At 42.3% G+C, this 14,429-nt stretch overlaps 2 protein-coding genes across 3 annotated transcripts in view; one reads left to right on the forward strand and one right to left on the reverse strand.

Annotated features, from left to right (window-relative positions):
* The window catches only part of LOC134537621 (asparagine synthetase domain-containing protein 1), a 51,467-nt gene that overhangs the window by 30,277 nt on the left and 6,761 nt on the right, over positions 1-14,429 (reverse strand). For both annotated transcript variants that reach the window (XM_063378279.1, XM_063378277.1), the window contains exon 2: positions 12,113-12,201. The gene's annotated coding sequence lies outside the window, so the exon portion shown is untranslated. The remainder of the gene's footprint in view (positions 1-12,112; positions 12,202-14,429) is intronic.
* Positions 1-14,429, forward strand: part of LOC134537623 (uncharacterized) — a 41,068-nt gene that overhangs the window by 4,041 nt on the left and 22,598 nt on the right. The window lies entirely within an intron of this gene.

Below are 14,429 nucleotides of genomic sequence, written 5' to 3' on the forward strand. Positions count from 1 at the left end.
TAAATACTTGAAATTGTACTAGTAATCAGATTCATTTTCTTACGTACATTTGACGTAGACACACATTTAAGTATAAACAAAGTTTTAAGTTTTCACTTCTGTCGGTGCGGCGCAAGCGTACAATGCGCATAACGGGACACAGCGTAACGGAACAATGTGCGTAACGGGACACTTTGTCGTGCGTGCAGCCGGCGTTCATCGATTTGTTAGACGTTGTCACGTCAAAAAAAACTTCCGCCGATCTGTTAAGTAAATCGGGGAACAGGCGGTGTCCCGTGTATTTCTTTCTTCTCGTTAAATCGGGTGAACCCACATCGGCCTTCGTCGCTCCTCCCCCTCTTCCGATTCCAGTAAACAGTATTAAAAAAAACAATATACTTATTCCTTCTCAAGAACTGCTCATGACATCGAAATTAAAAACTAAACTAGCCTAACCTCAAAACTACTGACGAAACTAAACTGAAACAAAACTTAATCACACGATACTCCTGTAGCCATGTTCACCACGGAAGGAACTGTAGTCGGTGTTGACCGAGTTCGCGGAATCACAAAACGGCGTCTGTAATGTGCGCCCCCCCCCCTCCCTCGTGTCCCACCGACCTTCTACAATCAATGGAACCAACGGAAATTTCCACAAGGCTGCGCGGCGCGCTGTAGTGCGCGAACTCATTTTCCTCCACAAACTCATTGCATGAAATAAGCATTAAAACAAATTAAAATACGTTTAAGGCTGTGAATCACACGCCTTTTTTTGTTATTTCGTTTCCTTTTCATATACCTACTACTATTCAAGCGATACTCGTGTGTTTTCTTCACGACAGCTCCCTTGAATTTTATATTTCGTTACAAACTTTAGTCACCAGATTTTAAGTACTCAATAGTTAGTTGTAGCATTTGTTATATAATAATTTTTTTAACGCTAAATCCTTGCAGGTATGTTGTTAAAAATCTGTGTTTAACAGCACAAACTTCATGACGGCGTTTTTAATATTCTCCCTAGTGGCGTGTTCATTTATAGCTATTTAGCCTTTGTACAGCGACCGTCTGATTTGCCAACCAATTGCCATGGGTTAGGAACTGTCAGGAGACGACATGCTGGGAGTCCGAGACGCAGTTGAAGTCAGGTTTTTTTTTTTTTTTTTACATCGACACTGCGATATACTCACGCTCAAAACATTGCGGAAATGTTTCTCGGCAAGGTCTGGTGATGCGGTTGGTGGTAGTGAAGTCATTTAAATAAACAAGCCAATGTTTTGGGTGTCCTAAGATGGCGCAGACCATGAGCTGGTATTAAAAGACAACTTCTCCACCCGGTCACCCATTGGCAGTTGCTAACCAGAGCGGCTTCAAACCACAGAATATATAGGGGGACGCACCACAACGCAGAAATGCAAATTGACCACAACGCCGACAGCTAGAAAACTGATGTGTACCACAACGCCGAATTACCACAACGCCGAAATACACTAACGCCGAAAAATGTCATTGCAGGACTGCCACAAAGGTTAGGTTAAGTTGAGTTAGGTTAGGTTATATTACGCTAGGTTAGGTTAAGTAAGGTTAGGTTTGATTGTGGTATTTCGGCGTTAAGGTACATTTAAGAAACACACACAAATTCATTCAGTTATTTCGGCGTTGTGGTACACAGCAGTTTTCTAGCTGTCAGCGTTGTGGTCAATTTTGAAATTCGGCGTTGTGGTAACGACCCAATACATAGACACCCGCGCGCAGGTACTTAAGTATGGGTACTTCGACGGGCAGCGCGAACAGGCGCAAGAGGTCGTCCACCCCGTGACCTCAGCGGCGGAAGTGGAAGCACCAGCCCTTCTTCCCTCCTTCCCCCACAAGCATATATCCTTGCCATCTTCCACGCACGCGCGTTACCAATCCTTTCTGGTCGTGACGGCGCGGCGGTGCGCGCGCACATCGTGCGAGGCTGGTTGGTGCGTGGTCGGCAGGACAGGTCTCCGCCCAGGGCTGCCAACCAGCAGTTTGTGAAGGAGGAGGTCCAGATAACCGTTGTGCAGATATAGTCAAGTCTTCTGCACGACCGGATTTCAAATTAATATTGCCACACTAAAATCTCAGGGAACAGTTGTAATAGTTGACCATTAGCAGGGGCGCAATAACAGGGGGGGGGAAGGGTATTTTGCCCCCCCTCTGAAACCTTGAAGTGGGGGAAAATGGGGGCAAAGAAAGTGTTATGTAATCAATTTTTAGATAGTAAAACTGCTTAAATAGCACCATTTTCCACCTTGAAATACAAAATTTCCCGGGGGAGGACCCCCGGACCCCCCGCTTCAATAGGGGGGATCGATGATTCTTTATAAAAAGGTATATTGCCCCCCCCCCCCTTTGGAAATTTAGTTGTTGCGCCCCTGACCATTAGGACTGCAATGTTTACACATATAAACTTATGTAATAATTTTGCTCGTAAAAAAATAAAACTAAACATTTTAGTTTTAATTTTATTTCTCTAATACTTTGTTCTTTAGTCAGTTGTTTGCTGATTTCGTATAAATCAGATCCTACATTAATGTTATAAAAATGCATGAAATTTACATGTTAAGTTTTTATGAAAGAAATGCTTTCAGTAACACGTCTGCAAACCGGCGTTAAATAGAGACTACTTAAAAGCACTCCTGTGTGTGAGCCATGTGGGGCTATCGTACGAGACGTAACTCACCACGCAACGGAGTATCTAAAATGGCACGCAAGCGCAAACGGACTCATACGTATTAGCTCGGCCATGCTCAGCTCGTCCGGTTACTCCGTGCGACGAATATAAGCAAAATATTTGGCCACGCTGGTATCAATTTTTTTTTTTAAGTTTTAAATTTTGAGATTTTTCAAGTAGAAGAATATCTAGTGTTCTATCATTACTTTGTGGTTTATTTGTATTATACCTGTAAAGCATTACTGTCTTGATGTTGGATCTGAAGGAAAAAAAAAAACAGTGAAGTTCAATCTCATTGGTTGCCTTTGTTACGTTTTCGTGCATTTTAGAACGGGCCTTTAGAGGCGAAACCGCGCTAGAAGTTCCAGCGAGCGTCGCACTTATGATTCCGCCCCACTAACACAGATACATCCCCTGACTTGTCGGGCCCCATTATTGCCGTCTTTAGCGTCCATTTGGGGAGCTCATCAGAATCGGCGGTAGCGGATTAGGACTATTACGTCACGATGGCGCCGCACCTGTATGGGTGGATGTGTGTGGGCAGACCAGGTTGCCAAGGGCGTTAGGACTCGTGGCCTCTGTGACTAGCGTCTTACATGACCGCCCCTGCCTGGGAACCGGTTACGCAGATTTGACGAAACCCGGCGTGTGAAACGAGCGCCGGTACAGCATCGGCGAAGAAGGCGGCAACACCGCGGAAGTAATAGTGGCGAGCGAGCTGCCGAAAAGAAGAAGAAAAAATGGGGTGTGGCTGTGTCATGGATACGGCCGTGTGTTGTACGTGAATACTTTTACGTAACAGGTAATATTTTCCATACAAAATATAAAATACGCTTTTTTATGCTTTGAACACGTCATCATCCACTTGCATAATTTCAATCGCCCCAGCTGCAGATGTACTGGCACCGTCGTTGATCCGCTCGGCCGCATTCATTCTTTTACGTTCCTGGCACTGCTTCACTCGGTCAATATGGTGTTTTATTGGTATCATTCGATTGCTTTTGGGAAGACCTTTCCAACCGTATACGATCTCTGTATTTGGATTCGGCTTTTGGGCGCGTATAGGCCGACATTATATATTTTTGAATATATTTTTAAAATATTTTAACACTATATATATCCACAGTAACTATTTTACACTAATGTTTTATATATGCAATCGATAGATTTTGACGAGAGCTGACGATTGAAACTCAAACGAACGTTGTAGCTTCTCCGAGTCAAAAGTTATACTAAAAATGGAAACCTCGAAACGCGGCAAAAAGACCTCAAAATGGCGGCGCTTCCCCTCCACCAAGCGCGATTCGTCACAGTCCTCAACTAATTCTTTGACCATTTAGCTAACCAGTGGTGTAATTAAATTTTGGTTGGAGATGATAGATATGTAGCTGCAACACCAAACTGTACCCCCCGATTTTGTTATCATTCGTTTTTTGAATGGAAGAAATTTTAAAGACGTATTCACGTGAGAGAAAAAAACCGGGGTTGGTAGTGTGGCTACACTACCGTAATTTTTTTTGTGAGAAAACGTCTTTCGTGAACCATCGGGTATAATTTAAGAGGAAAGAAATTAAACTCGCATTTTCGAATGTATGTATTTAAAAAAAAATTCTGGTTAATCGTAATTGATATTTTACATTTGTCAATTGTAAATAAACATTTACTTTACATTTAATACATACGGGGTTTCAGTTGCTTCCGTCTTCGTCCATCTGTACCGGGTCTTCGCATGAACCATGTGGTCGGAGTTGATTTCAGCCATGCTAGCCTCTGTGCTAGTGGCCCTGCGACAGCGCCCAGCGCTTCAAGTCTGCAGCGTTCACGAGGCGCCTCATCGCTCTGTTGGTAAATCCTGTCGCTCCTTTGGTTCGGCGCGAACCGGCCTGAGTGCTCTAGCCCTGTCCCGCCGCCTCCGGCTGAACACTCCTGTAACTGCGCGGCATCGCCTGAAGCAAGCTGTAAACTGTCACCCGGCACAACTTTTTAATCGACAACAGATTTTATTTTCTGTTAGCTAACCTTTCAGAACACCTCAGCATCCACAAGACGACGCACATTTAACTAGTGTAGCCATTTCCGTATTAGAAAAACTTTCAAAAGATTTTTTCTTTTCGCCGCGTGCAATTACGCGATTTCACCGATTTTGACCGTCAGTATTTAATAGAACTTGGCCATCAATGATTTATCCGGACAGAACATCAGAATTTCTCGAGCAAAATCGTCGACGAAATTTTAAGTTCCAGGTTGGTTTAAAAAACGTTGTTTTAAAGAGTTTTGTTTCATCAAATATTCCGGGGGAGGCCTCCCTAACCCCCACTATTCTCTGTGTGTGTGGGGAGGGGATTAGGGAGGGGGGGGGGTACTTCATACCCCCAATAAGGCCCCAGAAGCAAGTGGGCCCCCTCAAAGTGTAGGGTCGCCAGTGGTCGCATGCATCGCGGCTGTTGGCAGGGAGCTGCAACTGCGACCCAAATGTGGAGGAGTCAGATTGAAGGACACAGGAAAACCTGCGTACGTGAACCAGATACGTAACTCCCCTGCGCGATGTGTATCTCGCCGGAGCAGGTTTGTGGAACTGGCGTGGGTCACCCCCTTCCCCCTCCTGGTTTTGACCTTGGGCGGCGACCCCTCTCTGCGGTCGGAAAAGGGACGCGCAGGCTCTGCAGCGCTGCCAACCTCTGCGACGCCACGTAAGAGCTCCCATCGGTTCTCGTGGTTCCTCCGGGGCGAGCCCGCCGAAACAAAGGATGGTTTCGGGGATCGGCTCGTCGGGCGTGAAGTTACGTGCCGCAGTGACCGTGGGCACGCGTGATTGGTCCTCGTTCTGTGACGTTACAAATTACGTACGCGAAATGATACTTCCGCCCTATTTACGAAGGCACAATAAACACAATTCAGACAAACTGAAAAAAAAAAAAAAACCCTACAAAAATATATTGTCAATTTTAAACATGTTCTCTTACAAACTACCGTTGACAAAAGAAAAAAAAATGTTTTTGTGTAACATGTGTGTTGGCTCTCACGAACATGTTCACAATTTTTCAATTTTATTACATTATATGTAGTAGTAGCAGCAGAATCTTATAAAAATACGTATTGAAACGGTTTGAATAAATTTTATTATAAAAAGTGTTGCGGATAGTAAACGGATGCCCAGGGTTTAGAAAGCTTCTGTTTACAAGCAAATAAAATGCACGAGCATTTGATGAGCGCATCACCAATGTTTACTTTGTTTACAGACTCGTGATATTGAACAGCGTGGAATCGTAGTGAAAGTTTGCCTAGTTTTCTTGAGGGTTTCCGTAGCAGACCATGCACACTACCTGCACGAAATCAATCGTAGTTTCCGCACCCGCCGCTAGAATTTGCTGCCGGAGCAGCTGCGTTGACTATCGAATCATTCGATTTTCAGACCGAAATCTTAAAATATATATATAATGTAACGGCTCTGATAAAAGCGAAAGAGACCCGGGAAAAAAAAAAAAAAACAACTAATACCTGGCTTTGGACATGATTTTCTACAAGGAATTTCATTAAAATAATTCCCATCTTGTTAAAAATTCATCAAACAGTTGATACTATCAAGTTTTCCCTTTGCGATTTGTGAACTTTTGGTTCGCGCCGAACGCCACAGATGGCAGCACCGTGGTCACACATTTCCGTTCCATTCACGAAATTATTCCTACCAAATGCGGTACACAGAGAGCTAAGATTTTACACATCAGAAAAGACCATAAACGAAGGGTCACGCCCTCGCACGAAATGCCAGAGGGATCTTTTCCCCCTGACCTTTGCGGCATACATACGTGGTACACACAGCGCCAGCGTTGGTATACTGCGTGGGGGACAAAGGGGGGGGGGGATGTTGTTTGTGTGCTTTGGTTTCACCTGCAAGGGCACACGCGAGCTGCTTCTACCACGTGACGCGGTGGCCACGCCCTGTTTAACTGCTGCAGTTTCTTGTGGCAAGGTGTGAAGGGGGGGGGGGGGGGACACGTGGCCGTGGGGACGTCGAAAAATACCACCGCTCCCCACCCCCCTTCTTATAAATCTTCCATTCCTTTTACGTTTCCTTCTGCCTTCTGCTCCACAGACCAACGCCGCTGTGGTCTTTGTAAAAACACCGCCCGCGCAAATCAGAGGTCCAGACCCGAAGGATCGGCGAATGAATGCATTTTCCATCTCAAAAGTAGTACAAGTGGCTCTCCCCTTTCCACCAACTTTCACTTTTAAATCAATCACGTGATTTTTTTTTAAATTGTGGAGTTAGGAATCGTCAGGAGACGGCATGATTTGACGTAGTTAAAGCCACTTTTTTTCTTTTCTTTTTGACGTGACAACGTCTAATAAATCGATGAACGCCGGCGGCACGCACGAAAAAGTGTCCCACTACGGATGTCCCACTACGAATGTGTCCTTTTTGCTCATTGTACGCATGCGTGGCATCTCTCTTCCACTCGATTGGAATAACCATCGATTTGACTTTTCAATCATATTTTCGTCGTTTGAATTATTAATATTATGTAATTTAACGATCGTCCACCGATTTTCAGCACAATCGGTACAGTTATTTAAAAGTAATGTTGAAAATTCAAATACGTTTTGAACCAACAATGGTGTTTTACAGTTACACATAATAATTCAAATTACACCCGGGATCTTTTGCACAATGTTTTAAAAAATATTGTAACACATTATAAATAAGTTTGGTGTATTTGTTATAAAATCGTGTTCATATTATTCCCTTACCGTGAACAAACTTTTTATAATATATATAACATCTGAAACTACGTTTCTTTAGTATAGCCTCGTGGGCGTGTGGTTAGCGTACCTAACTTTTAAACTAAAGGATGTCGGTTTGAAACCCGGCAGCTGCGAAGTTTTTTTTGTACTTGTAAAAATAAATACGGCGCACGCAACATTTCAAAAGTAATAAATATATTTGAATTGATGAATGCAAATAAACGTAAATTTATTAATTTTATTGCACATTTCATTTCACTCCTTTGTATCCATACAAAATAGTGATAATTCAATAAAAATGATTCAATTTTATTCATAAAAGTATGCAGAGGTAGATTTTATCATGCAAAAGATAAAAAAATTAAAAAAAAAAATCTTTCTCAAAGAATATAATATTTTTAATGCCTAAATGGTTTGGTTGCAAAAACCTATTACGGCTCAGTCTCAGGCCGAATATGATATTTCCTTTTCTTCTGGATCAATCATTTCATCAATGTTTTGTTATGACGTTGTCACGTTAAACTGTCGTCCGTAAACCGACTTTACAGACAACCAATTTTTTTTTTTTTTTTTTTTTAACAAAGCCATCGTTATGTTTTTATTCCCGTCCAAAACGTTGTAGAAATTGTGTCTGGGCCACATGTGCCCTAACACGCTACATAAAATTTTCTCGAGTGCAGTCACGTGCGGAAATAACGCAATGAATCATTCAACACTTAGGTATTACAAACCTATTGTTTGCGTATCCTGTTATAAGCCACCGGTTGTCTTGAAATGGCGTAAAAAGCTAATGCACGCGAACCTTCTACATGCGTGGCATATCAGACAGGGCAACAATTGCTATCTGGAAATACATACATACAAGCAATTAAAACGTTTTCAGCCCAGATAAACTTGTCGCTCGCAATTCCTTGAATTTCCTGCTTTATACATAGTTGCATACTCTTTGTAAACATTTCTGGGGAACGTTGGACAAACAATGTTAGTCGTGGAATGTTATCTCGTGAATCCACAAGGCGATAGATTAAGGCGAATCTCTCGGCTTGACATATTTCATTCAAACTTGTACACAAATATGGTGCGTTAAACTAATGTGTGTGTGTGTGTGTGTGTTATTCAAAATATTTGTGCATTCTGTCTCGAAAACAAATAAGCGTTTTCGCATACATCCTACCAATTGGTGTAGTGCGAAACATTGCAGGCACATGCATATGGCAGTCGTATTAATGGGGAGTAAAGTTTTACTTACAATTAAGTTAAAAAAAAAGTAGATCACAACCTGAAAAAAAAATGCATGGAATGCTTGAGTTAGGTTTTAAGGAAACCTTATTTATACTCTTACTTTTTTTTCAGTAATAACAAAAAATTTTATAGTGTGTATGCCTATGCACTAAAACACCATCTGAAGACAATTATTTCACAGTCTGGGTGATGGCAGATTGGAGCTTGCAATGTTCCCCTCCAGTTACTACCACTGGAGAATTTTTTTTAATGAATTTCCCAGGATTTCCTTGACTTTACAGAATGTGGACACCCTGAACTCAGGGAGCCAGGAAGGGAATTTTATACGTTTGAAAAAAAAAAAAAAAAAAAAAAAGAACCCTATCCGGCTGGTAGTCGAACCCGCGATTATTGGCTCACCAGCTAGAATCTCTCCAACCACTGAGCTATCAGGTCAAAGATAGCATTCATTTCACAGGGATGAAAGCCACAACCACAACCCGAACGTTTCCGAAGTTCACCGAAATGAAAGGTTTTGTTAGGTTAGGTTCGTTTAGTGTAGTAATGTCCCCCCCCCCCCGAAAGGGTAGGTTAGGTTATCGTAACTAAAATGAAAGGTTGGTTATGTTAGGTTTGCGGTATTTAAAACATTCTATGATCTATGATCGTAAAATATACAAATCCTTGCAATATTTTTTTTTTCCACGAGCGATCGTCAAACTTCGGAGAACTTCGGAACTGTTCGGGTGTAGCTCTCATCCATGAGAATTGTAGGCTTCCCATCAGGTCAAGACAAGTCGTACCAGGACCGATGACTTGAGGATAGACAAAAATAGTTATTCGCGCGGCCAGACGAACTCTGAAGAGCGGTCTCGGTTGCCACGGCGTGGATTCCGAAGACTTGGGTTTTCGCGAAGCTTCTTACCCTGAACGGCGGCGTTATCTCTCGGCGGTTTTTATTTTTAAGCTCGCCAATCCAGCGAAACGAGGTCGTGGCGCGCCTATACAGGCTTTCCTGGAAACTGAGCTGGGGCGTGACTGCACTGCGACTGCGCGCGTGCTTTTGCGCCTTTTGACTTTGATGGCGATCGGTATCTGCAAGCCAGCTGATCGATTGACTAGTCAAAACTGACGAACCAAGCAACCACTTAAAATGCATTGTTAGGTGAGGAAAGATGTGCAATAAATTACCAGAATCATTTTAAAAAAATAAGCAATCTTCAACAATTTAAACAAAAATTTGTGTTTTTATTTACTTTCTGATTTATCCCTTCCAGTCTATTCGTTCACTGAAGTGGACAATTTGTATCTCAATGTTACATGGAGTTGATCAAACCTTGGATGTGAGCGTCAAGGTGTACCTACATTCTAGTGGACATAAATAATACCATGACTGAAATAAAGAAATTTTAATTTACTTTTATTAATTATTATATAATAAGTATGCATTTACATTATAAGTATAGCGTAAGATTATCACCACACAAAAATATCCAAACAATAGTTTAGTTACGATAAAAAAAAAATCAAAATCTTAAGGAATTGCCAAAGTGTGACTGAAAGAGTTAAAAATGTTACCACACCACGGCAGAATATCTCAATGCGAACTAAACCTCACACTATAAAACCTTGCAAATGTATTATTTTTATTACCTATTATTTGTTTATGTCCTCTTTTTACACATATTTACACAACCAATCTAAGGTTTTTCAGGAAATTTAACGCAAAAGCAAGCTTGTGCGTGAGTGCTACAAGTTTCTTGATGCCTACTTGCAGTATTTTAACTTTATTATACATCAAATAAAAATATATTAAAAAATATTCAAAATAACATAAAAATGCCAAAACTTGTCGATGAATTCTCCTGTACTTTTTTTTTGTTCTGAAAATTATTACAAGGTATTTAGCGTTTTCTAAAAATTCTAGAAACCAGTAATTTTTGATTTGAATGATATCCTAAAAATAAAATGTTTTCCTATAGTTACATACAAACATTCATTCAACATTAGATATATACCACGATTTATTGCTCTCAAATCATGCTGGTATTTAAATACAAATTTACCTTTCAGTTTATCAAAACCTTTAAATAAAAATATTAAGTGATAAACAATTTATCAACTATCAAGTAGTGCTACGTTATTGAACCAATTTGAATCATATACAAAAAATACAAAACTATAGATTCAGTCGGGACCTCCGGAATTACTGTGCGGGCTTCAAGGCATTCGGGCGGGGCGAGTCGAGTCTCGTAAAACAGGAAGTACCCATAGAGCTTGTCTCTGATACGACCAATCAGATTTCCTCTCGTGAAAGTGTCGTCTGAGAACGCCTGCCCTCCGAAAACACACGCGCCTTAATACACTACTTCAAGGTTACGTTTTCCTACAAGCTACTTTTATCTTATCCGCTCGCTATTTCCGCCGGTACAGCTTTTAAATCGCATACGTGTAACCTGCGAAGGCTACAAGAAAGCTTCGTATTTGCGATCTCGATAATATTTCTAAAGGAAGATGGCAACAGACAGGACACCATACTGGTTTCAAGCATTTTATGCCAAAAACAATTTTTAGTTACTTAAAATTGAAAATTTGCTTTTGTTAAAACATAGCTTAATCATTATTAACATTTATTTATAAACAGAACTATTAAAGTTGTAGTCATTCCCCCCCCCAAAAAAAAAATTAAATTAAATACAAAACGCCAATAACTTCAAAAGGGAAACTATTTGTAGAAGCCAGTCATTATTAACTTAAGGCATTCCTTTAAATTATATGCTATGCGTTGACCAAGCCAATTTTGGAAAAGTAAATGATAGAAAAATGGTTAAGGCATAAAAATGATTGAAACCAAGATGGCGTCTTTTGTCTTTTAACTCTCCTTAAGGTTCTAAGTCACTGTGATGTTCACACATCACTGGCGAGTACTGAAAGACTCGCTAACATTTTTTTTTTGACCTTTGCTTTCTAAGCTACGTACGGTATATGTATGTGTTGAAACTTTTGTTATAAACCTATTAAAATATTGTTTTTATTTTTTATTATGTGAATGCTGGTTAGATAAAAGTGAAAAATACTTCACGAGTCTTTTCGACACAGCGCGTTGAACGCCGGGAAGTTCCTCAACGCAGTTTGGCGGACCAAGCGAGTGTGTGTTACGAGAGATCAACATCCGACCCAAGACCTCGACCCATTGCACAAGACGGAACGTCCGCACATGCGGCGCTTGGCGTCGCGAAAAATGTGGAGCGCTTGTAACATAACGCCTGCCACAGCGAAATACCCCATCGTCGTCCTTTTCGGGCGAACAGAGTCGCGGCTCGTTCGTCACCCCCGCACGCGTCGTGGCGATAAATGTGGCGTCGCCGTCCACTTCATCAAACGGACGAAGAGGAGGAAGAAAACGGAGGGGGGGTTAGGAGGGGTCGGCCTCGTTGACACGCAAGAAAACAGCCCGTTTGTGCGTCTCACCCGTTCCAAGTGCCTTGGCGCCTCGTGTATCTTCCCGCGCGAGGCTGCTCCCCAACACGTCGCCGACAAACGGGCTTCTTCCAGCGACCCTGCAAATGAAAAGAGGATTGATGGCGCGCATCCTTCCCGGATAACTCTTCACACAGTTGTGTGGATCTCAAGTTAAACGAACGCTAGGAGCAGGCGACGGTTTCCACTTGCACGCATCTGATCCAGCGGAGTGCATTACAGCAGGCGCGTAGACAGGATTTCTTTTCGGGGAGCGTTTACTTACACCCTGCCCCCGTACTAGGGAGGGGGAGGGGGGGTCCAGGGGCGCTCCCCCGGAAAAATTTCGATTTTAATGTGCAATTTGGTGCTATTTAAGCACTTTCGTAATTAAAATATTGGATTTAAATAACATAAGTTTGTGTCCTGACTTTATGATATTTTTAACGAGACACTGTTGAAAACTCATTGCTGAATATTAAGGGTTATCGGCTCGAGGGTTCTTTCTTAGTTTCATCTAAGTGCATTTGCAACAGCTAGACAAGTGTAAATTTTGTCATAAGTACATATATATATATTTCGGGGGGTGTTTGGACACCCAAAACAACACCCCCCCCCCCCCCCCGGCTAAGCCCCTGATTCCAGAGCGGTATCTCCTGTTAGCGCAAGGCTGTGAACTGTCTTCTCGGCGTGCCATGGACAGCTGTGAAATTTGAGCGGTAACCGTGACATTAGATAGCGGAGAACTGATGGAGGGTTAACGCACAGGCCTTTCAATAATTTTAATTGTTCTGGAATAACACGCATTCAAGCCATTTACACGCTCCCAAAAGTACAGCTTAAAAAACGAAATGCGGAAACAGAACCACAAGTCAGCCGTCAGCGTATTATTGAATGCGTTTCGTAAACTGACACCACTCGGACATCGTGAGCCGTTTTCAAATCGCGTGCGGTTTCTAATGAAGCTCTGCGCACCGTGTGTGCGCCCCAGGGCGGGCGGGCAATTTGAACGTTCACACCGAAAAAGGACCCATGACCCAAAAATGGCGTTGATGGTGATGTGTATTTTTTAAATTTTTGTTGTTGTTGTGGTCCTCAAGAGAAAATGTGATTGGGCCGTTAAGTTGCTTCTGGTTTGTTATTGGTTTGCAATACCTTTAGGGCGTGTCGAAACAGCTGTGGTCCAATCGAAGATAGTCCAGAAACATACTTGTGTTCAGAGTTGTAAACTGACCCATTTGAGGATACAAATAATACCATTACTGTTATCTTATTCTAAGCTGCAATTAATTTAATGTTGTGAATACTACTGAAAACAAAATGGCGTCTTTTGATCGCTGTCCCTGCTAGCTCGTTTTCCAGACAGGAACACCGCCCAGACGTCGAAAGAGCTTTCGGCCGGTCACGAGGGATGGTCGTAATGGCAGCACTCGTGACTCCGGGGCCTGAAAAACCGGTTTTTGCCTCCCGTTTGGCCGTGAAACCGGACCGCCCGATGTTGGCCGGGAAGCCTATATTCACTGACCCCGAGTCATGCGAATCGAACCGCCACACGTAACTTGGATTACCGAACACGTGGAATCTTCCGATAATCGTCATTTTACGATCGGGAACTCCTTTCCGAGTAACTTGGAATAAACCCCCCTGGACTCGTAATGATCCGTCTCAGCCGTTCGTCATCCGTCCGCCTGTCCATCAGCCAGTCACGTGACATTCAAACAATAAAATTACTCGAAAAATTCAATCCGTCCGTCCTTTAAAACCTTGCCAAGTTTTAACTTTCGACAAACGGACAGATGAAATAACCTCCAAAATGTTAGCAAGATACCACCTATTACCGACAATCTTTACTATCTTAAAAGGTACTTCATGAAAAAGATGCCAGAAAACAAATACATTTTCTACAGTCTTATAGTTTCTAGTTGTAGGGTTGGTCACGTATAGCGACTTGCGTGAGCGACTTGCGTGTTTTATTAACTTTTCGTGCGCTTGTTGCTCTTTAGTACACACACCCTTTTTATTATTATTTTTTTTTAATTTCCGATAGTGGTCTTCCGCAGGCGTGAGGCGAACTTACGGTACTTTAGTGGGCTGATCGGGGATCAGTGAATCGCAGTTTTCCCCAGATCGGCCGAGGGCGTGGTGTTGTTCGACGGGAGTCGATACTTCTGCTGGCCGACACGAGAGCGTACCACGACACGCGTACACTCCGTTCAGGAGACCTTTTGACGTGAGACGTCTTTAAAATCACACCGAAACATACGGGTAACGGAACAGAAATTATGTACCGTCACGAAAAAAAATGTCTATATCGTCTTGCCATAATAAT

This window comes from Bacillus rossius, chromosome 12 (genome assembly GCF_032445375.1).
Source record: "Bacillus rossius redtenbacheri isolate Brsri chromosome 12, Brsri_v3, whole genome shotgun sequence".
NCBI lineage: Eukaryota > Metazoa > Arthropoda > Insecta > Phasmatodea > Bacillidae > Bacillus > Bacillus rossius.